Below are 23,061 nucleotides of genomic sequence, written 5' to 3' on the forward strand. Positions count from 1 at the left end.
ATCTTTGGCAGGTAGGGATCATTCTGGCTTCCTGTTATGGTGTGGTGAAGACAGCAGAGACAATGTGTTTATAGTCTGGGATCCTTAAAAGCCTGTGTCTCTCGTGTGGAGACATCAGTTGCAAGTTTCATGGTCTGGTCCGCTTGGCTCTCAGTTGCCAGCGACTGTGCTTCATTCCCTGTTCCAGGGTCAGTCCCTGTTCCAGAGTCAGCAATGCAAGGTCTTCATGAAGGCTTTGCGGAACACCATGTTGAAGGTCGTGTAGATGATGGGGTTGATGACGTAACCCAGCCAGGCGCAGGCGCTGTAGAGCGCCGGTGGGATGTAGCACCTCTGGCAGTGGACGTTCAGGATGTGAGTGATGAAAAATAGCAGCCAGAAGATGATGAAGACGCCTGCTAATCCGACAGAGAGCGAGAGAGAGGAAAAGAGTCGTCAATGCATGTGTGGGCCATTTGTCATCGCAACGCAGTGACTCGCGAAAGGGTTCCTACCCCACTCAGCTCCTCAACCATATGGCAACAGGGCTCCATTAATTACTTGCAGTTACTACTTCTTTGATAAAATTCACATTACATTCCTGGCACACATCATCAGTATAGAATACAATCCGAGAACATAACAATTCCATACAACTTAGCCTATTGGTCCGGATCATTGTAACACTATAGGACTCAGACTAATCTACTGGGAGTATGATAACACCATACACAGCCAATTAGTCTAGATAATTACATTTCCGTGCAGCTTGGCCTATTGCTCTAGAACGTTGTGGTCTGGTGGAATGCAGCCTATTGTTCTAGATCACAGCAAAACCCATAGAACTTGGACTGATGATCTAAATCATTGTGCTACAATGCAACTTAACCTATGGTTCTAGATCATTGTGCCACAAGGCAACTTTGCCTATTTTCTAGATCATTTCAAGACTATTGAAGTTAGTCCACAGTTATAGAGCTTGTAATTTAGCCTACAGTCCAAGATCCATGGAATCTATCCTGTTCTTCTAAATCAATGAGACACAGTGGAACCTCGTCTATTGTTCTAGATAGTTGTAATTACATAGAAATCGGTCTGTTGTTCTAGATCATTGTAAGAACCGGTAGACGTTTGCCTATTCTCGATCATTGTGGCACAACAGCACCTAACCAATTGTTCTAGACCACTGAGACTGTGGATCTTGGGCTATTGTTCTAGATCATTGTGACTCAGTGAAACATAACCTATTGTTCTAGTTTGTTCTCGACTCACCTCAGACAACCGCCAACATTTGTTGCTTTCTTCTCCTTCTGGTGGGACAGATTTCTTTCCCTGCTGATTTGGCCACTGGCACCCTCCGCACCTCAAAAGCGGTCTGCTTGAAGAACCTTGCTTGGCCATCGCACTCGGGGTCCGCGGATACCTCGATGGAGGAAGGGGCCTTCCATTTACCAGCCATCAGGCAGGATCCGGAAGTGGCCCCGAGTTGGAAAGCCTGCGGAGTTCCTGTTGGCCTTGACCTCTCGGGAGGCCCCACAAAGCGGGCTCCCTCAGATTCTTCAGAGTAAGGGATTGCTTCTCGTACCAGTGTCTAGGATGCCAAAAAGAAGAGAAAATGGGTGTTACCAACAGCCAACAGCACAGACCAGAGCACACTCAAATCACAGGAGAGGACAAGGAAGGGAATGACAAAGGGCCCTTGTCTCCAAGTCACCATTTTGTACATGGGGTGTGGGCAGTTAACTTGTTCACAGATCATACTGCACAGGAGAAGGCCATTAAGCCCATCGAGCCTCTGCTGGCTCTTTGAAAGAGCTTTTTAATTAGTCCCACACTTCTGCCCTCTCTTTGCCCAACAGCCCAGCAAATCTTTCCCCTTCAACTAATTACCCAATTCCCCTTTTGAAAGTTCCTGCTGAATCTGCTTCCACCGCCCTTTCAGGCAGCACCTTCCAGATCACAGCAACTCACTGTGTAAAAAAGAAAAAAAAACTCCTCATCTATCCCCGTCTTTCTTTTACTGATTCTCTTCAATCTGTGTCCCTCTGGTTACTGACCCTCCTGATACAGGAAACAGTTTCTCCTTATTTACTCTATCCGAACCCCTCATGATTTCACCCACCTCGATTAAATCTCTCACTGAACCTTCTCTGCTCTCAGGAGAACAATCCCAATCTCTCCATGGAAGTGAAAGGAATCAGGGTTCTGTGCGATGGGAATGGATTGATCTACTGACATTCTGTGCAATAGGAGTGAAGGAGAAGGGGCTTGTTCCATTGGGATTGTGTACAATGGGAGTGAGTGGGAAGAGGTTTGGGTCCATTGAGATTCTGTGCAATGGCAGCGAATGGGAAGAGAGTTGATCAATGACCTTTGGAATGATTGGTGACCTTAGTGACAAGTGGAAATTTCGGCCACTCAAATTCAACTGGAAATTTGTCAATCAGCTCCGAGGATTCTGATGTCTCCAGATGAGGCCTCACCAATTTCTTTTTACTCACACTGGTGCTCCCGTTTGATTGGACCATTAAAGTGCAAAGTTTGACATCTTCCGGGTGTGTGCACTTATACTGAAATTAAATAAAACAAAAAATGGAATTATCGACCCTGGCAACAGTGTAGGCACGAACATGGATACAAATACTTCATATTGGCCATAAAGAAAATCCACTGTTTACAATTGGAATTCAGAGATTGTCCATTAAATAGGGCAAAAATCCTTTCAAAATTACTGACTTAAGTATTACATTTTTAAAAAAAATATTCGTTCATGGGATGTGGGCTTCGCCGGCTGGGCCAGCATTTGTTGCCCATCCCTAATTGCCCCTTAAGAAAGTGGGGGTGAGCTGCCTTCTTGAACTATTGCAGTCCACGTGGTGTAGGTACACCCACATTGCTGTTAGGGAGGGAGCTCCAGGATTTTGACCCAGCGACAGTGAAGGAACAGCCAATGTATTTCCAAGTCAGGATAGGAGTGACTTGGTGAGGAACTTCCAGGTGGTGGTGTTCCCACTTATCTGCTACCCTTGTCCTTCTAGATGGTCATGGTCATGGGTTTGGGAGGTGCTATCTAAGGAGGCTTGGTGAGTTGCTGCAGTGCGTCTTGTAGATGGTACACTCTGCTGCCACTGTGCATCAGTGGTGGAGGGAGTGAATGTTTCAGGTGGAATATGATTATGTGATACGCACAGTAATATTGCACAAGGAAATTTCACCCTGAAAAGCATTTTTTTATATAATAAACCATGATACTGTTCCTTCCAAACACTCCCAGGACAGGTACAGCACGGTGTTAGATACAGAGTAAAGCTCCCTCTACACTGTCCCCACCAAACACTCCCAGGACAGGTACAGCACGGAGTTAGATAAAGAGTAAAGCTGCTTCTACACTATCCCCATCAAACACTCTCAGGGCAGGTACACCATGGTGTTAGATACAGAGTAAAGCTCCCTCTACACTGTCCCCATCAAACACTCCCAGGACAGGTACAACATGGGGTTAGATGTACATTTCCCTCTATGCCTGCCAATCTGCAGCCTCCTACAAATGACCAACATCCTATACTTGTGGTGACACCACTTCCTCAGTCATCCTGTATCCTCCCTTAAATGGCAGGTTGAAAGCAACTCTGCATCATGGCAGCGTGTCTGATACAAAATGGATCGAAGCCACTCTAACCCATGTCGAATTGAACCCGTGCAGCCTCTACACAAAGCGAACTTGGGCAGGATTTAATTGCGGCGTCTAGAGTTTAAAGCTCAGTCATTTACACCATGCTCACTACGCACATCCCTTCATTTTAATATTTGAGCTTGTTATTTACTCTTTCGACCTTTATGGGCGGTTGGGTTTCATGCTCCATGGCAACGCTGATCCTCTTAGCTGCCACGTGCTTCCTTCTCCGTCTCAGCATGGCATATATCGGGACACAAACTAACAGCGTCACGATGAAGGGAACGTAGAAGGAGACAATAGAAGAATATAAGATGAAAGAAGGGTTCATGATGGCACAGATGGCTTGGTCCCTTTTATCTGGAAGAGGACAGAGCATATTCCTGGTCTCCATAATTGCAAAAACTGTCATTGAGTCACTGGGGAAGATGTAACTAAAGGTTCACAAAGATGGCACTCGAATTACGAACTTATTACTACCAGGCAAGACTGAACAGGCTGGGACTCTTTCCTCTAGAAAAGAGAAGGTTGAGGGGTGACCTGATAGAAGCCTTTAAAACTATGAAAGAGTTTTGACAGGATGAACCTAGAGAAGTTGTTTCCACTTTTGGGGTGGGGGAGGGTAAGGCTGATGGGAGACCAGAACTAGACGGCCATCAATATAAGATAGTCACTAGTGTTGTATGTGCCTGCATGCCACTGTAATGTAAAGGTGCACGGCAGAGTAAGGGTTAGAGAGGGACTGGAGAATAGCAGCACCCACGGTATGATGTATAAAGTCACATGGTAACAGGCTGAGAGAACAGTCCAGAGAGAACACTTTGGAACCAGCCTGCATGGAGGTAGCAGCGCCATGCATGACAGTAACCTGAGATCTGTAAATAGATAAAGAGTTCATGTTTAAATCTACAAGTCTCAAGGTCACATCGTTGAGACACCACCGTGCACCATAATACAACATGGTTGGCAGTGGTGGGATACCAGCACTATCAGCATAGTGCAACAACTAATAAATCCAATGGGGAATTCAGGAGAAACTTCTTCACCCAGAGAGTGGGGAGAATGTGGAACTCACTCCCACAGGAAGTGGTTGAGGTGAATATTATCGATGTATTTAATGGGGAAGCTGGATAAACACATGAGGGAGAAAGGAATAGAAGGAAATGGTGATGGGGGAGATAAAGAGGGGGTGGGAGTGGGCTCGTGTGGAGTATAAATTCTCCTCCTCCCCCCCTCTTTTTCTTTTCCCGATTCTCTTCAATCTGTGGTCCGCTGGTTACCGGCCCTCCTGCCACTGGAAACACTTTCTCCTTATTTACTCTGTCAAAACCTCTCATGATTTTACATGCCTCAATTAAATCTCCCCCTGAACCTTCTCTGCTCTAAGGAGAACAATCCCAGCTGATCCGGTCTCTCCATATAACTGAAGTCCCCAATCCATGGGATTGCTGTGAGAATTCTCATGCCCCTCACTTACCATAAAAGGAGACAATAGAGGAATAAAAGATGAAAGAAGGGTTCTTGATGGGCACAGTTTACCAGGGTTTTTTTTAGCCCGAAGATCAGCGGGCATGAGATGGCGAAGGACAGCATTCAGACCATGGTTATCATCAACGACTCTCTGCTTGGGGTTGCAGCGGGTATTGTATAGCATTGGCATGGCAACCGCAGTGTATCTGCAAGGGGTGGACAAGAAACAGGTTAGAGCTGTTGATGAACTGGACGGTCTTTAAAAAGCTCCAAAATAGGTGGTGAGTGAAGCAGGGAAGTAAGTTCAAAAGGCCAAATGGCCGATTCCTGTAGGCATGGCAACCAAGGGAGGTTGAGGATGAGGATCCATTGATCAAATCGGAAAAAGGTACACAGTATTCCCAAGATCTAGCAAACAACCAGACAAATAGGAGCAGGAGGAGGCCATTCGGCCTCTCGAGCCTGCCCCACCCATTCATTAAGATCATGGCTGATGTTCTACTTCAACTCCACTTTCCCACCTTCAGTGCCCAAAAATCTATCAATCTGAGTCTTGAGTATACCCAATGATGGAACATCCATTGCTCTCTGGAGTAGACAATTCCAAAGATTCACAACCCTCTGAGTGAAGAAATTTCTCCTCATCTCAGTCCAAAATGGCTGATCTCTTATCCTAAAACTGTGACCCCCACCATTGTTCCAGACTCCCCAGCCAGGGGAGGGGGTGGGGTTAACAGCCTCCCAGAATCGACTCTGTTAAACCCCCGAAGAATTTTGTATATTTCAATTAGATCACCTCTCATTCTTCTAAACTCCAGAGAATATGGGGCCATTCTACTCAATCTCCCCTCATAGGACATCCCTCTCATCCCAGGAATCAGTTTAGTTAGAGTTATGGATAGGGTTATGGAGTTAGGGTTATGAGTAGGGAGTTAAGGATGGGGTTAGTGTTAGGGGTAGTGAGTTAGGGGTGGGGTTTGAGGGGTTAGGGATGAGGTAGGGAGTTGGGGATGGGGTTATGGCTGGAGTTGGGAGTTAGGGATGGGGTTGGAGAGTTAGGGACGGGGTTAGGGAGTTAGGATTAGGGATAGGGAGTTAGGGATGGGGTTAGGGATTTAGGGTTGGGTTTGAAGTTAGGGGTAGGGTTAGGGATCCAGAACTGTGCACAATATTCGGGTGTAGTCTCACCAAAGATCTATATAATTATTTTAAGATTTCTTTACTTTTATATGCCAATCCATTTGCAATAAAAGCGAACATGCCATTTACCTTTCGAGTTCCTTGCTGTACCTACATGCTGACTTTCTGTGATTCGTGTACAAGGACACCCAGGTCACTCTGCACACCAATATTTCCCAGTTTCCCACCATTTCCAACCAGGATCACAAGCGGGACAGCCGCTCCCATGGGAGGGTCCCATTCTCTATCGAGCTGCAGGGAGGAGGGGGCGAACCTTGTCAATGCACATCTGGAGAACCTGGAGTCATGAAAGGGCCTCTCGCTGGCCGTTGGGTCTCGCTGGCCCCACTCCTCCCAAAACTAGGGAGCCCAGGGAAAGTAATGGAGGAAGGAGGGAGGGTGGTGGGTAAAGGCCTGAGGAGGGAGGTGGGGGCGGGGGGCGGTGAAGAGAGGGAGGAAGAGTCTAACTACACTTGTACAGCCCAGAGGGCACTCCACTGACAATGGCACACGTGTGTCATGTACCCCACTGGAGCCCTGATGTGTATGAATTCAGATGGACACATCACAAATTATGAATAAGGAGCACGAGTAGGCCACTCGGCCCCTTGAGCCTGTTCTGCCATTCAATAAGATCTTGGCTGACCTGATTGTAACCTCAACCCCACATTCCTGCCTACCCCCGATAACCTTTCAACCCCTTGTTAACGAAGAACCTATCGAGATCTGCCTTAGAAATATTCAAAGACTCTGCATCTACATCCTTTTGAGGAAGAGAGTTCCAAAGACTCACGACCCTCTGAGAGAAAATAGTTCTCCTCATCTCTGCCTTAAATGAGCGACCCCTTATTTTTAAACAGTGACCCCACGTTCTAGATTCTCCCACAAGAGGAAACATCCTCTCCACATCCACCCTGTCAAGACCTCTCGGGATCTTAAATGTTTCAATCAAGTCACCTCTTACTCATCTAAATTCCAGTGGATACGAGCCTAACCTGTCCAGCCTTTCCTCATAAGACAACCCACCCATTCCTGGTATTAGCCTGGTAAACATCCTCTGAACTGCTTCTAACGCATTGACACCTTTCCTTAAATAAGGTGACCAATACTGTACACAGTACTCCAGATACGGTCTCACCAGTGCCCCACAGAACTGAAGCATAACCTCCCTACAATCAACCCCCCTTGCAATAAACGATAACATTCTATTAGCCTTCCTAATTACTTGATGTACCTGCTATTAGCCTTTTGTGATTCATGCACTAGGACACCAAGATCCCTCTGCATCTCAGAGCTCTGCAATCTCTCACCATTTAGATAATATGACTCTTTTTTATTCTTCCTGTCACAGCCCCGCTACCCAGTGCCAAAAGGGCTGGAGAAGCAAGTTTCCCGCTACCATTTTAAGTCTGTTGCTGTGCAGTTTCCGCCAGGTGGAGTGAAATTAAACCCCTTTTCCCGATCTTCTCAGGACTTCAGAGCACCGAAGGAGGCTATTCTTCATTTATTCTGCATTTCCTACACTGCCAAAATCCGAGAGGTTATAACTCTCAGGAAAGACTGAACAGGCTGGGCCCTTTTCTCTAGAAATGAGGAGGCTGAGGGGTGACCTGATTAAGACAATGAAAGGGGTTTTTCGATAGGGTAGAGAAAGTCTTGCTATTTGTGTGGGGTGAGACCAGAACTACGGGGTATCAATATACGATTGTCACTAAAAGGTGAGATGGTGGCATCGCATTAATGTCTGGACTACTAATCCAGAGGCCTCGGTTAATGATCTGAGGGACATGGGTTCAATTCCCACCACAGTGGCAGGTGGAATTTAAATTCAGTTAATAAATCTGGAATTGAAAGCTAGTCTCAGTAATGGTGACCATCAATTGTCATAAAAACCCTGTTTGTTTCAATGATGTACTTTCGGGAAGGAAAGTGTGATAGAGTTGATTTTCTAGGCAGCTTTGCTTGGTGGAAACGTTGAACTTTATTTACAAGACGGCAGCAGCAGTTACATGTATACATCTAACTCTATAACGAAAGAAGAATTCTCTCCTCGAGGGTCCCCGTGCTTCTAACGCATTGGTTTATACAGTTCATGTGATCTTACAACACAGGCATACTCTTAAAGCTGCAGTCCTACGTTTATCAGAACTATAATTACTGCAGCCCCCACCCCCCCCCCCCCCCACCCTTAAACGTTTCTTTACCTTTTGTATTTAGGAGGAGATTTATCTCATTACATCACAATATTTACACAGGTCATCAAATTACAAGTTCAGTCTTTAAGATGGTTTCCCGATCCCTGTGGAACATCGCAGCTCCACGACTTCCGATTATTTTGCAGGAACCACATGCTCTGGAACCACATTAACATCAGGTACCTCATTAGGCACAGGCAGTTCAGTGTCTTCCACTCCAACAGAGACACCAGGCATGTCTGTCCTTGGTTGAGCAACTTCAACAGGAACCATAGGTTTAACAATGGTTACAGGTGGAATATCATATTGTTGGGAAATCTCTCTTCCTCAATGATCCACATGCTTATAGGTGGTCCGGCCCTCCATTTCCATGTGGTATGACAATGGTTCGGTCACAGAGCTTACTTTACCAGCTAGCCACTTCAGTCTTCCACCGACATTCCTTACACACACTGTTTCTCCAAGTAAATTGTTGCTCATGACTATACAAATCAGGAGTCGATTTTTGGTTCCCATGACTTTTTTCCACCTTCCCCTCCAAATTGGGATTGTTCTGTAGTAAAATAGGAAACGAGCAAGTTTAGTTTCCGATCATTCACCTGTTAACTTTTTCATTCCTGCCTTTTATTGTCTTTTCAGGATCTTCCTCCTTTTTGTCTTCTGCTTTCTACCACAGAGTTTATTTTTGGCCTTCATCTTGACTTCACTGTCGGCCAGACTTCTCTCAGGTGGTTTCTCAACTTGTCTTAGTTCAGTAATTGAGTTCCCCATGACTTCATTATCTACTTGCATCTTGGAAAGCTCTACGACCTTTCCTTTCAAGGTCTCTTTAGCTTCATTCAGCTGATTCTTCAGCTCTTCCGTCTCCTTCATGTATCTGTTGGCTTCCTTCTGGAACCTTGAACATTGCTGCGTCTTCTGTGCCAACTGGTTCTTCAGTTTGTTCAGAGTGACGTTAAATTCTTCCTGCTTCTCTTCATAATTTTCCAGAGGTACAAATTTTGACCTGAGGGATCCTTGTGGTGTGTGAGGGTCTTTCAACGGGGTTTTTCTTTTCTTTGCGAAACTCACTCGCTTCAACTTGAACTCTGTAATTCAGCAGAGTCGCCTTGAGTTTCTTCTGCTGTTCTTCCATGTCGTTGTTTAAAACAGTCTTCATTTCTTCAGGTTGCTGAATAGCTACACATTCCATTTGCATCCAGATGCGGTCCTTGGACTCTCTAGGCTCTTTCTGAAGGACCCTTACCTTGTTCCTTTTCCAACTCAGGAACTCTTCCTGCTTCCTTTTGAAATCTCACTGGCCAATCAAGGTTAGTTTCCCTCAACCAATTTCGACGTAGAAGGCTTGGTCCTGTACCTTCTAATACCATCATTGGTAGTTGTGCTGTTTGGTGTCTATAATAAGCAGGTACTCTGGTGATACCTTATACCTGGATTTCTTCGACTGTGTACGTTTTCAACTTGGTAGACGTTTGTTCCAAATTTAATTGTTGAGCACCTTTATTTAAATATTTGAAATTGTGTTCTCCTACTACAGTGGTAGAAGCACCTGTGCCTACTTCCATTATTAAGAGTTTCCCATTCACCTGTAAAGTGACAGTGACTGGCTCTGTCTTCCCAACTCTCATGTTGAATAAGGATTAAATGTCAGAATTGGTTGTTTCTGGCTCTTCCACACTATATACTTCATTGGGCTTTGTTTGTTGCCCGGAAGCCTGTTTTAATGTTGTGTTGCAATGTTTCAATATGTGTCCTTTTTTGTGACAAAAATAACACTCCACCTTTTAAATTGCCACTCGTTAGGAGTGTGATTGTTTCCACGTCGATAAAACTTAGTTTTCGAATTTGCTAATAAACTGGTTCCTCAATTTTCGGTTAGCGGGGGCTGTTTCCCGCTTCACGGTGGAGTCCTGGATTTTCGCGCCACTTTCAGTTGACCGTTCCCGCCCAACTAGGAAAATGGCGCCATTTTGTGCACCTTGAATCGCTTGTGAATCCCTTCCAGCGCTTTCCATCGCACGTACTATTTCTAATGCTTTCTTAAAATCAAGATCCACTTCAGTCAGCAATCTTCACTGAATAGCATCCTCTTGCACGCCAGAGACAAAAATGATCTCTGAGCATATCATTCAGGCTTTCACCAAAATCGCAATATTCCATGAGTTGTTTTAATTTCGCCACATAGATAGCAATGGTCTCTCTTGGGGCTGTATTCAGTGAATTGAACGTGAACCTCTTCATTGTGACTGAGGGTTTGGGTTGAAAATATTCCTTATTGTTACTAATTTACTGAGGGTCTTCAAGTCAGGGGCACTGGGGGTCGTCAAGCTTCAAATTAAACTTTAGGTTTTGCCCCCATAAATACTCAGGAGAATCGCTCTCCTCTTTTCCTCCCCTGTGGTTAAAGGTACAGTCCTATGTTTATCAGAACTATAATTACTACAGAAAACCCTTTTATAGACCCACAGAGATGTGGTTGACTCTAACCCTAACACTGACGGGTCATTCAGTTGAAGGGTGATATTGACCTTGCCAGCGGATGCCCACATTCCTAAAAATAAATCCAATGGTGAATTCAGGAGATACTTCTTTACCAAAGATTGGGGAGGATGTGGAACTCGCATCCAGGGAATGGTTGAGGTGAATAGCATCGATGAATTTAAGGGGGAAGCAGGATAAACACACGAGGGAGAAAGAAATAGAAGGATATGGTGAATGGGGTGAGGTGAAGAGGGAGTGGAAAGGGGCTCGTGTGGAGGAGAAAAACCGGCACGGAGCAAGATGGGCCGAATGGCCTGTTTCCGCACTGGCGAATGCCACTGAAAGCCCTCCGGTTACCGTGCTGATGGCACACAGGCTGAGGATGCTGGCTGTGCACATCATCACGTCCAGTGTCACAAAGATGTCACAGTGAACCCAGCTGAAACGCCACTCGCCAACCACCTTTAACCAGAGCAAAGTACAAACAGCATCAGCAACAGTTCACAACCAGGGTAGCATCCCTTCAAACAAACCCTTCCACAAGATCACAGAACACCTCCAGCCATCTGGACGTCTGTTCACTGACTGGAACTCTATATCCAGCCTTAAATCCAGATAAAAGATCTGCATTCCTACAGTGTCTTGCCCTTTGGTTCTGACCTGAAACGTTAACTCTTTTCCTCTCCGCAGATGCTGTCAGACCTGCTGAATTTTTCCAGGTATTTTTATTTTTATTTTTGTTTTGGATTTCCAGCATCCGCAGTTTTTTTGCTTTTACATTAATTCTGTTTCTCTCTCCACAGATGCTGCTTGTTTCCAGCATTTTCTGTTCTTATTTCGGATTTCCTGCGCCTTCAGTATTTTGTTCTTCTACGGCCTTTGGGCACAAGACACCTAAGAGCAGTGCTTCTAAAATACTTCCGTTAGTAGACCACTTTTGCAGGCGGTGTGGGAGGGGCGGGGAGGGGGAGGGGGTTGCTGCAGGGAACAGAGCCCAAGGGCCACCAACCGATCCTACCCCACTCACTTTCAATTGTCTCCCCCAAATAAGCTCATCAGAATTAACGGGAAGAATGGCTCCAAGTAATATGTTTATGGAAACTTAAGCTCATCCAAACTCAATTTTAGAATTCTCATCCCTGTTTTCAAATCTTTCCTTGTGCCCCATCCCTATCTCTGTAACTTCCTCCAGTCCCTACAACCCTCCCTATCTCTGTAACCTCCTCTAGTCCCTACAACCATCCCCATCTCTGTAACCCCCCTCCAGTCCCTACAACCCTCCGTATCTCTGTAACCTCCTCCAGTCCCTACAATCATCCCCATCTCTGTAACTCACTCCAGTCTCTACAACCCTCCCTATCTCTGGAACCTCCTCCAGCCCCTATCTCTCTCTTTCTTTCTATCTCTCTCTCTCTCTGGCTTTAAGACGTTCCTTAAAACCTCACTCTGTGACTGAGCTTTTGGTCACCGGTCCCTCGTATCTCCTGATGTGGCTCAGGGTCAAATATTGTTTGATAATCACTCCTGTGAGGCACCTTGGAGACACTTCATTAAATTGAAGGTGCTGTAGAATCATAAGTTGTTGTTGAAAGTATAAACTTTCTGCTGCTGTTTTGCTGTTGACAGTTTTGCACTTATTGACATTTTTATTAAATAACACATCAATTATTCAACCATGCCAGAGAAAAAGCATAGACATTTTCATATTCTAATCATAAATATGCCAAGAGAACGTGTTGATTTAAATCATTTGAATATGTGTTATAGCATCATCTTAACAATCTTCTGTTGAGAAACTAACACTTATTCTGCACCTACATTAATCAAACTTGGAGAACATTGGCTTAACACTTGGGTCATTTTATGCATTTGTCACTGATGTGGTGTCTTTCATGAACGGACCACAGGAGACTCAGGTACAGGTTACGATCGTTTATTCGAGCAATTGCAAGGAGGGCACCATCTCAATACAGCTTGAGACAGTACTCTGCTAAGCTACAAGTGTTCACCATATTTATACATTATTGGTCACATACAAGAACACCCTCCAGATTCCAATATTCTCAACATATAGGTTTACATTAAACAGACAAGTCTCCGGTACAAAGGTACATGCATCATCTGACCCTACTTTCACCCAGGCAGAGACCTGCCTTCCTATCTAAGCTGGGACCATCTGTCCTTCCTTTATCTGTTGAAGAGCACACTTAATATATGTTCTTGCCATCCTCTGACTCCAGTCTAACTCCCAGGACCTTGCTGGTGATTGCAAACCCTGAGGGTGTACAAAGTTTGAGAGTGTAAAAGGTTCATCTGGTTTAACTGTTTAATTGTTGATTTACTGATTTGCGCTGGCCTGCCTATAGATTCTAATTTAAGTAATTCATTCCCTTATCATGAATTCTCCCTTACCATAAATTCTCATTTACTTTCTTCCCCCTAAAAGTCACTGAGGTCCTTAGAGATATTACATCTCCATTGAAAAGAATATAAAAGGCGAAAATAGTAATTCGGGTAATTTCAAGATGAAGAATGTTCCAAGAGATTAAACGCTTGTGGACAATCTAGATAGTACGAAGTATAAATTAGTTTGACAAGCGCTGCAGCAAAGAATATTACAGTAATTCTTATTTCCTATAAAACTAATTTTGCTCCAGATTTAATTGTGTGAGAATAGTGCGATTAGATATCCAGCGGAGACATTATACAAAATGAATTATCTAGTAGTTGGATGATAATGAATGAATATTTTATCATTTGTGCACTGAATAGTTTCATTGCGCCGGCTGATCTTATGTTTGCTTTTTCTTTATTTGAAGTGGTAATGAAAGCGATTGAGAGATGGGATTGCGAGATTCGCTCTTTGGAGGATCACAACACTCAGAAGCGTGCCCGACGGCTGCAATACTAACCCCCATCCATGACGATCGTTCAGCGGGCGAGGGTTGGCCGCGACAACGGTTTTTGCTAAGGCGGATAAGCCTTCGGTGCAAGTGAGCGTCACCAGCAGGGGGCGAGGTGAGGAAGAGCGACTTTTAATCACACAGCGAGTTGTTCTGATCTGGAAGGCGCTGCCTGAAAGGGCGGTGGAAGCAGATTCAATAGGAACTTTCAAAAGGGAGGAATCGGATAAATACTGGAAGGGGAGAAATTTTCAGGGCGACGGGGGAAAAAGCAGCGGGGGGTGGGGACTAATTGGATTGATCTTTCAAAAAACTGCAGCAGACTCAATTTTCTTTTTATCTTTTTCATGGGATGTGGGCGTCGCTGGCAAGGCCAGCATTTGTTGCCCATCCCTAATTGCCCCTGAACTGAGTGGCTTGCTCGGCCATTTCAGAGGGCAATTAAAAGTCAACCACATTGCTGTGGGCCTGGAGTGACATGTAGGCCAGACCGGGTAAGGACGGCAGATTTCCTTCCCTAAAGGCCATTTTTAACCAAATGGGTTTTTACGACAATTGATGATAGTTTCATGGTCACCATGACTGAGACTGGCTTTCAGTTCCTGATTTATTAATTGAATTTAAATTCTACCAGCTGCCTTGTAGGGATTTGAACACATGTCTCCAGAGTGTTAGACTGGGCCTTCAGATTACTAGTCCAGTGACATTGCTATTACGCCACTGTCTCTCCATTTGATGGGCCAAATGGTCTCCTTCTGTGCTGGACCATTCCAATGATGACCCAATCGAATGGTGAAACAGGCTCGATGGACTGAATGGCCTGCTCCTGTCCCTATTGTGCACAGTTTTGGTCTCCTTACCTAAGAAAGGGTATAGTTGCCATAGAGGAAGTGCAATAAAGGTTCGCTAGGCTGATTCCTGGGGTGACAGGATTGTCATATGAGGAGAGATTGGGCCGGCTAGGCCTGTATTCACTGGAGTTTAGAAGAATGAGAGGGGATCTCATTGAAACGTATAAAATTCTGACAGGGCTGGACAGACTGGATGCAGGGATGACGTTTCCTCTGGCTGCTGGGGTGGTCTAGAACAAGGAGTCATAGTCTCAGGAAATGGGGTAGGCCATTTAGGGCTGAGATGAGGAGAAACGTCTTCACTCAGAGGGTGGTGAACCTGTGGAATTCTTCACCACAGAGGCTGTGGAGGCCAAGTCACTGAGTATATTTAAGAAGGTAATAGATGGATTTCTAGCCTCTAAAGGCATCAAGGGGTATGGGGAGAGCACGGGAGTGTGGCGTTGAGATAGAGGATCAGCAATGACCATATTGAATGGCGGAACAGACTCGAAGGGCCGAATGACCTACTCCTGCTCCTATTTTCTATAGCCAGGATTTTATGGCCCCACCGCGGCGTGTCTCTCCCCCAGCGGACGCGGCGAGCCATTTAAATCTCCATTTAGTTCGGCAGACCGTAATATTCCGCCGGGCAGGAGGGATCATAAAATCCTGGCCTACGTTTCTATATGGTCAAGTTCAGTCTTGTGTTGTTCACCAATCGCCTGGTATCTAAATTGATGACCAGAAGAGAGACCTTGTTCTGGCCGTGACTGATGCGCAAGTGACTGGCTCCAGGAAGGGAAGTGGGAAAAGGACTTAGGACCTCTTTGGCGTGGGGTCGCTGAGGAGTGATGTCGGTAGCTGCGAGGCCCAACGCCCTTCGGGGCCCCTCCCGCCTATCGATAAGCGGGACCAAACTAACGGTTTTACCTCCAGATAGACGACCCAGGGCATCACCAGCGTGGCCACCAGTAGGTCTGCCGCAGCCAGGCTGACGATGAGGTAGTTGGTGGTGGTCTGCAGTGCCCTCTCCCTGGACACTGCCATGCACATCAACACATTGCCAAACACCACCACGATGATCAGGATGCTGAGCAATGCCACGTAGTAATTGCAGCGATGCCTCCATTGCTCACCGGCCGAGTTGCTCCAGGGCCCCAGCTCCCTCATCTGCGAGTCATTCAGGGCGGCCATGTTTGGAGCAGCCATTGGCCGCGACCTCTGAACTCCAACCTCCTCAGTAGCCTGCAGAGGAAAGAAGGCAAAAAATTTAACTCCAACCAAGTGGGAAAATGGTGCAACAATACCGGCGATCCAGGCACCAAGGGTAAAAAGGAAGCAATAGCGGCAACAACAACTTATATTTATCTAGCGCCTTTAGCAAGGCAAAGCGTCCCAAGGTGCTTCATAGGAGCATTATTACATTTGACACCGAGCCACATAAGGAGATATTGTGGCCAATAATTCGGTCAAAGAGGTCAGTTTATAAGGGGTATCTTAAAGGAGGAGAGAGAGAGAGAGAGAGTCAGAGAGGTTTAGCGAAGGAATTCCAGAGCTTAGGGCCCCTGGCAGCTAAAGACACGGCTGCCAATGGTGGAGCAATGGGAATCGGAGGATGCTCAAGAGGGCAGGATTGAGGAACGCAAGGAGGATTAAATCAGATGATCTGGTCATTAGCCGCCTTGAAGTTGGCGGGATCTTGCTGTGTTCAATTTGGCACTCGCCTTTGATACTTCCGTCATTTGTTCAAAAAGGCTTTGGGACATGGGCAGGTCCAAAATGCGAACAATAGTTCTCTAAAATGTTCACATAAACACCCCTTAAACGGTGCCTCTTAATCCAATCTAGTTGGCTTTGACCAACAGTAAAGATTATGGTCGGCGAAGGTGTCATCTCCGGATGTTCAACTGTAACTTAATCTGATTCCATTAAAACTGCCTTATCAAAACATTTATTAAATCAATAAAACCTCTTGTATGTCAAGCATTGTGCACAGACCATTTATAAGCACTAATCAGTTCACATAAGGGATGTGTGTTCACAATACCTTGAGAAGATAATTATATGAAATCTATCAGCAGCCATGATATGAACTACACAATTGTGGTCCCCAAACTATTGCTAACTCATTCATTGTATGTCGACTGGTCTACACACAAAATTAAATTACTCAATAGATAATGATCTGCAGTGGTATGATTATACTCAGGGACAAAAACCCACCAGTCTGCTATGCCCCCTCCCCTCTCTCTCTCTAGATTCTTTCCCTACATAAATCCGCCTCGTCCTCTCTACTTACCTCTTTGAAGACTGCCCAATCCTCTCCTCTCTTCCTGCTAAGTGGACCTCCAATCCCAATGTAAACCACATGGGCCAATCTCACCGGATATCAACCAGCCAATCCTGTCCCTCAGGCCAACCCTCGGGTACCCTCCTCTCTCTTCCGAGGTTAAAAGCAGGTGAGAGAGGAAATGCGTGAGGAAGGAATGATGGAGAATGGAAGGGAAGGAAGGATGGAGGAATGGAAGGAATAAATTGGGGAAATTAGTTGTATGGGAGGAAGGAAGGAAGGGAGGGTGGGAGGAAAAAATATGAGGGAAGGAAATAATAAACCACTGGATTCCATCCGACCCTTTCTCCCTTGTATAACTCACTGGATTCCACCCTGACTCTCTCTCCTTTGTAAAAACAACTGGATATCATCCTGACCCTTTCTCCTCTGGAAAAACCACTGGGTTCCACCCTGACCCTCTCTCCTCTGTAAAAAATCACTGGATCCCATCCTGACCCTCTCTCCTCTCTATAACCCACTGGATTCCACCCTGACCCTCTCTCCTCTCTAATAACACACTGGATTTCATCCTGACACTCTCTCGTCTGTATAAACAGGGAGAGGGAGAGAAGGACTGGGAGACCAGGGGAACGGGAGAGATGGAGAGAGACTGGGAGAAATGGGAGATTGGGAGAGAAAGAAACAGAGTTGGGATTCAAACCTTCAATTTTCTAAAGGCGGGTGTGGAAGAGAGCGCAAAGGGAGAGAGCGGGTGGAAGGGGGGTGGGGTGAAGAGAGAGGTTGCGGTAGGGAGGAAGAACAGATTTGAGGAAAAGGAGGGAGAGAGAGAGAGCGAGAAAGGGAGATGATGAATGGGGATGGAAGAAAGGGAAAGGGAGAGAGACAGAGCGGGAGACGGGGGTAGTGGGAGAGGGAGAGAAGGAGAGGGGGACCAGGGGAAATGAGAGAGCAGGAGAGACGGAGAGGGAGACCGGGGGAGTGGGAGATTAGGAGAGAGAGAGACCTTGGGGAATGAGACAGCAGGAGAGAAGGAGAGAGAGACTTTTTAAAAAATTCATTCATGGGATTTGGGCTTCGCTGGCTGGACCAGCATTTATTGCCCATCCCTAATTGCCCTTGAGAAGGTGGTGGTGAGCTGCCTTCTTGAACAGCTGCAGTCCACATGGTGTAGGTACACCCAAAGTGCTGTTAGCGAGGGGGTTCCAGAATTTTGACCCAGTGACAGTGAAGGAACGGCCGATATATTTCCAAGTCAGGATGGTGAGTGACTTGGAGGGGAACTTCCAAGTGTTGGTGTTCCCATCTATCTGCTGCCCTTGTCCTTCTAGATGCTAGTGGTCGTGGGTTTGGAAGGTGCTGTCAAAGGAGTCTTGGTGAATTCCTGCTGTGTATCTTGTAGATGGTACACACTGCTGCTGCTGTGCGTCAGTAGTGGAGGGAGTGAATGTTTGTGGATGTGGTGCCAATCAAGAGGGGTTGCTTTGTCCTGGATGGTGTCCAGCTCCTTGAGTGTTGAGGGAGCTGCACTCATCCAGACAAGCGGGGATTATTCCATCACACTCCTGACTTGTGCCTTGTAGATGGTAGACATGCTTTGGGGAGTCAGGAGATGAGTTACTCGTCGCAGGATTCCTAGCCTTTGACCTGCTCTTGTAGCCACAGTATTTAAATGGCTCCTCCAACTGTTGGTAAGGAGGACTTAGGGTCTACGGGGCTGAGATTGCTGTTGTCGTTTCCGGTGCCTATGTCAATGCCAGATGGCCCATCCTGTTTCGTTCCTTTTTCGAGACTTTGTAGCGGTTTTGATACAACTGAGTGCCAGCTCGGCCATTTCAGAGGGCATTTAGGAGTCAACCACATTGCTGTGGGTCTGGGGTCACATGTAGGCCAGACCAGGTAAGGATGACCTTCCTAAATGGGCATTAGTGAACCAGATGGGTTTTTACAACAATCGACAATGGTTTCATGGTTATCGTATGACTTTTAATTCCAGATTTTTACTGAATTCAAATTCCACCATCTGAACCCACCACCGTTCGAACTCAGGCCCCCAGAGCATTACCCTGGGTCTCTGGACTACTAGTCCAGCGACAATACCACTACGCCATCGCCTCCCCTAACTGGGAAGTGGGAGAGCGGAAGAGAAGGAGAGAGAGAGACTGGAGAGAACGGGAGAGCAGGAGAGAAGGAGAGAGAAACCGGAGAGAATGGCAGAGCAGGAGAGAAGGAGAGAGACACCTGGGAGAATGGAAGGGTGGGAGAGAGACTGGGGGGAGTGGGAGAGGTGAAGAGAAGGAGAGAGAGACCGGAGAGAATGGGAGAGTGGTAGAAAGAGACCAGAGAGAACGGGAGAGCAGGAGAGAGAGATTGGAGAGAATGGGAGAGCGGGAGAGGAGAGAGAGACCATGGGGAGTGGGAGAGTGGGATAGAAGGAGAGACTGGGATGAGGGAGGGAAGGAGAGAGCGGGGAGAATGGGAGAGCGAGAGAGAGAGACCAGGGAAAATGGGAGAGCGGGAGAGAAGGAGACCCCGGGGGTATGGGAGACCCGGAAGACAGCGGAAGAGAAGGAGAGGGAGACTGGTGGAGTGGGACACTAGGAGGGAAGGAGAGGGAGACTAGGAGGGAAGGAGACAGAGACTAGGAGGAGTGGGAGAGAAGGCGACAGAGACTGGGGAGAGTGGGAGAGCGGGAGAGAAGGAGACAGAGACTGGGAGGAGTGGGAGAGCAGGCGAGGAGAGGAAGATCAGGGGGTGTGGGAGAGCAGGAAGGAAGGGGAGGGAGACCAGGGAGTGGGAGAGTGGGAGAGAACAAGAGAGAGAGACCGGTGAGAATGGGAGAGCGGGTGGGAAGGAGAGGGAAACCAGGAGGAGTGGGAGAGTGGGAGGGAAGGAGAGGGAGACCGGGGGAACTGGGAGAGCGGGACAGAAGGAGAGGGAGAGTGGGGAGAATTGGAGAGTCGGAGGGAAGGAGAGAGAGCCCGGGGAGAGTGGGAGAGCAGGAGAGGAGGAGAGGGAAAACGGAAGAGGGAGAGGAAGGCGGACATGACAGAGAACCAGAATAAAACAATGACAAAAACAAGCAAATGTGCTAGTTAGTGACTGTGGAGGGTGCATAATCCAGTGTGTGGGCAGAAAGAAATGAATCATAAAATCTTACAACACAGGAAGAGGCCATTCAGCCCATTGTGCTTGTGACGGCTCTCTGAAAGATCTATCCAATTAGTCCCACTTCCCCCACGTTGCTCTTTCCCCCAAAGCCCTGAAAACATTTCCCCTTCAAGTATTTATTCAATTCCCCTTTTGAAAGTTCCCGTTGAATCTGCTTCCACCACCCTTTCAGGCAGCGCCTCCCAGATGACAACAGATTACTCGCTGTGTAAAACAAAAATCCCCCTCATCTCCCCCTCTGGTTCTTTTCCCGATTCTCTTCAATCTGTGTCCCTCTGTTCACCGACCCTCCTGCCACTGGAAACAGTTTCTCCTTGTTTACCCCAGCGAAAACCCTGATGGTCGTAGGGAAGGTGTCACGATATCAATGCCCAATCATTTACAGCTCAAATAGCTGACTGTGAAGGTGCCAGGCTTTACCAGGTGTGGCAGGAGGGCACCAGCAGCCTTTTCCTGGCTCCGTACTGATTTCCCTGGAGCTGTGCCGAACCCATAAGACCATCAGACCACAAGACAGAGGAGCAGAAATTAGGCCATTCGGCCCATCGAGTCTGCTCCGCCATTCAATCATGGCTGATAAGTTTCTCAACCCCATTCTCCCGCCTTCGCCCCGTAACCTTTGATCCCCTTACCAATCAAGAACCTCTCTATCTCGGTCTTAAATACACTCAATGACCTGGCCTCCACAGCATTCTGTGGCAATGAATTCCATAGATTCACCAATCTCTGGCTAAAGAAGTTTCTCCTCATCTCTGTTCTGAAAGGCCTTCTCTTTACTCTGAGGCTGTGCCCTCGGGTCCTAGTCTCTCTTACTTATGGAAACATCTTCCCCACGTTCACTCTATCCAGGCCTTTCAGTATTCTGTAAGTTTCAATTAAATCCCCCCTCATCCTTCTAAACTCCATCGAGTATAAACCCAGAGTCCTCAAACGTTCCTCATATGTTAAGCCTTTCATTCCTTGGATCGTTCTCGTGTACATCCTCTGGACCCTCTCCAGGGCCAGAACATCCTACCTGAGGTTCGGGGCCCGAAATTGCTCACAATATTCTAAATGTGGTCTGACCAGAGCCTTATAAAGCCTCAGCAGCACATCCCTGCTTTTATATTCTAGTCCTCTCGAAATAAATGCCAACATTGCATTTGCCTTCCTAACTACCGATTCAACCTGCAAGTTAACCTTAAGAGAATCTTGGACTAGGACTCCCAAGTCCCATTGCACTCCGGATTGCTGAATTCGCTCCCCATTTAGAAAATAGTCTATGCCTCTATTCTTCCTACCAAAGTGCATGACCTCACATTTCCCCACGTTGTATTCCATCTGCCACTTATTCGCCCATTCTCCTAACCTGTCCAAATCCTTCTGCAGCCTCCCCGCCTCCTCAATACTACCTGTGCCTCCACCTATCTTTGTATCATCTGCAAACTTAGCCAGAATGCCCTCAATTCCTTCATCTCGATCATTAATGTATAAAGTGAAAAGTTGTGGTCCCAATACTGACCCCTGCAGAACTCCACTAATCACCAGCCGCCATTCTGAGAAGGACCCCCTTATCCCCACTCTCTGCCTCCTGCCAGACAGCCAATCTTCTATCCATGCTAGTACCTTGCCTCTAACACCATGGGCTCTTATCTTACTGAGCAGCCTCCTGTGCGGCACCTTGTCAAAGGCCTTCTGGAAGTCCAAGTAGATAACATCAATTGGCTCTCCTTTGTTTAACCTACTCGTTACCTCCTTAAAGAATTCTAACAGATTTGTCAGGCATGACCTCCCCTTGATGAAACCATGCTGACTTTGCCCTATTTTACCATGCACTTCCAAGTATTCTGAAATCTCATCCTTAATAATGGACTCTAAAATCTTACCAGCGACCGAGGTTGTTGAACCCACTGCCTGAGAAACAAACTTCCTGTGCTCCGGAGCTGTCCCCCATTCTCCGCGAGGGAGGCAGTGCAGCACCTTCGAGAGGGAGTGGGTTACCACAGGGCGGTACAAATATGTGTTGACAGGACTGAACCCAACCAGTTTGGATATAGAAAGAAAACTTGGCAGAAATTTTGCTCCCATTCACCAAATTTGTGCAGCACTGAAGGAGACCATCGAGCCTATTGAGTCCGTGCCAGCACTTCTGACGAGCGATCGGGTTAGTCTCACTACCACCACCACCACCCTAACTCTTTCCCTTAAATGCTATTCACCTCGACCACTCCCTATGGGAGCGAGTTCCACATTCTCCCCACTCTCTGGGTAAATTCTCCTGAATTCTCCATTGGATTTATTAATGACTATCTGATATTGATAACACTAACCACCCCTACCCCCACCGCCCAGTTCTGGTCTCCTCCACATCTTCTCTACGTCTACCCGCTCGGAACCCTTTCAACATTTTAAGGACCTCGATCAGGTCAACCTCTCAGCCTTCTCTTTTCTGGAGAAAAGAGCCCCAGCCTGTTCAGTCTTTCCTGATGGTTATAACCTCTCAGATCTGGAATCGTCCTTGTAAATCTTTTTTTGTTTTGCATCTTCTCCGGTGCCTCTATATCCTTTTTTATAATACGGAGGCCAGAACCGTGCACAGTGCTCCCATCGCTCGAGATAGGGTAGAACAAAACTTCTGTTTTTCAACGCTCACCCTCTAGAAATGAAACCAATTGCTTATTGCTCTTTTAAATGTCTCTATCATCCTTCATCACCAACTTTTCGCCACTGGCGTTACATTCCTGTTTGCTCCCCTTGATAATTTGGTGTTGAAAATTTGGTAGCACACTCACTTCTGCTCCGTCCCGAGACTCCTTGCGAGTCTCCTTCCGCTCTTCCTTCCCTGCAGCAACCACATATCGGAGAGTCTCACTCCGGCAGAGAGAGATGTTCTCGATCATTCAGGGCT

General features: G+C 46.7%; 1 pseudogene; it reads right to left on the reverse strand.

Moving 5' to 3' along the window:
- Positions 1–207: 207 nt before the first annotated feature.
- Positions 208–23,053, reverse strand: LOC144673653 (D(2) dopamine receptor-like; annotated as a pseudogene).
- Positions 23,054–23,061: the final 8 nt, after the last annotated feature.

This window comes from Cetorhinus maximus, unplaced genomic scaffold, assembly GCF_964194155.1.
Source record: "Cetorhinus maximus unplaced genomic scaffold, sCetMax3.hap1.1 HAP1_SCAFFOLD_419, whole genome shotgun sequence".
NCBI lineage: Eukaryota > Metazoa > Chordata > Chondrichthyes > Lamniformes > Cetorhinidae > Cetorhinus > Cetorhinus maximus.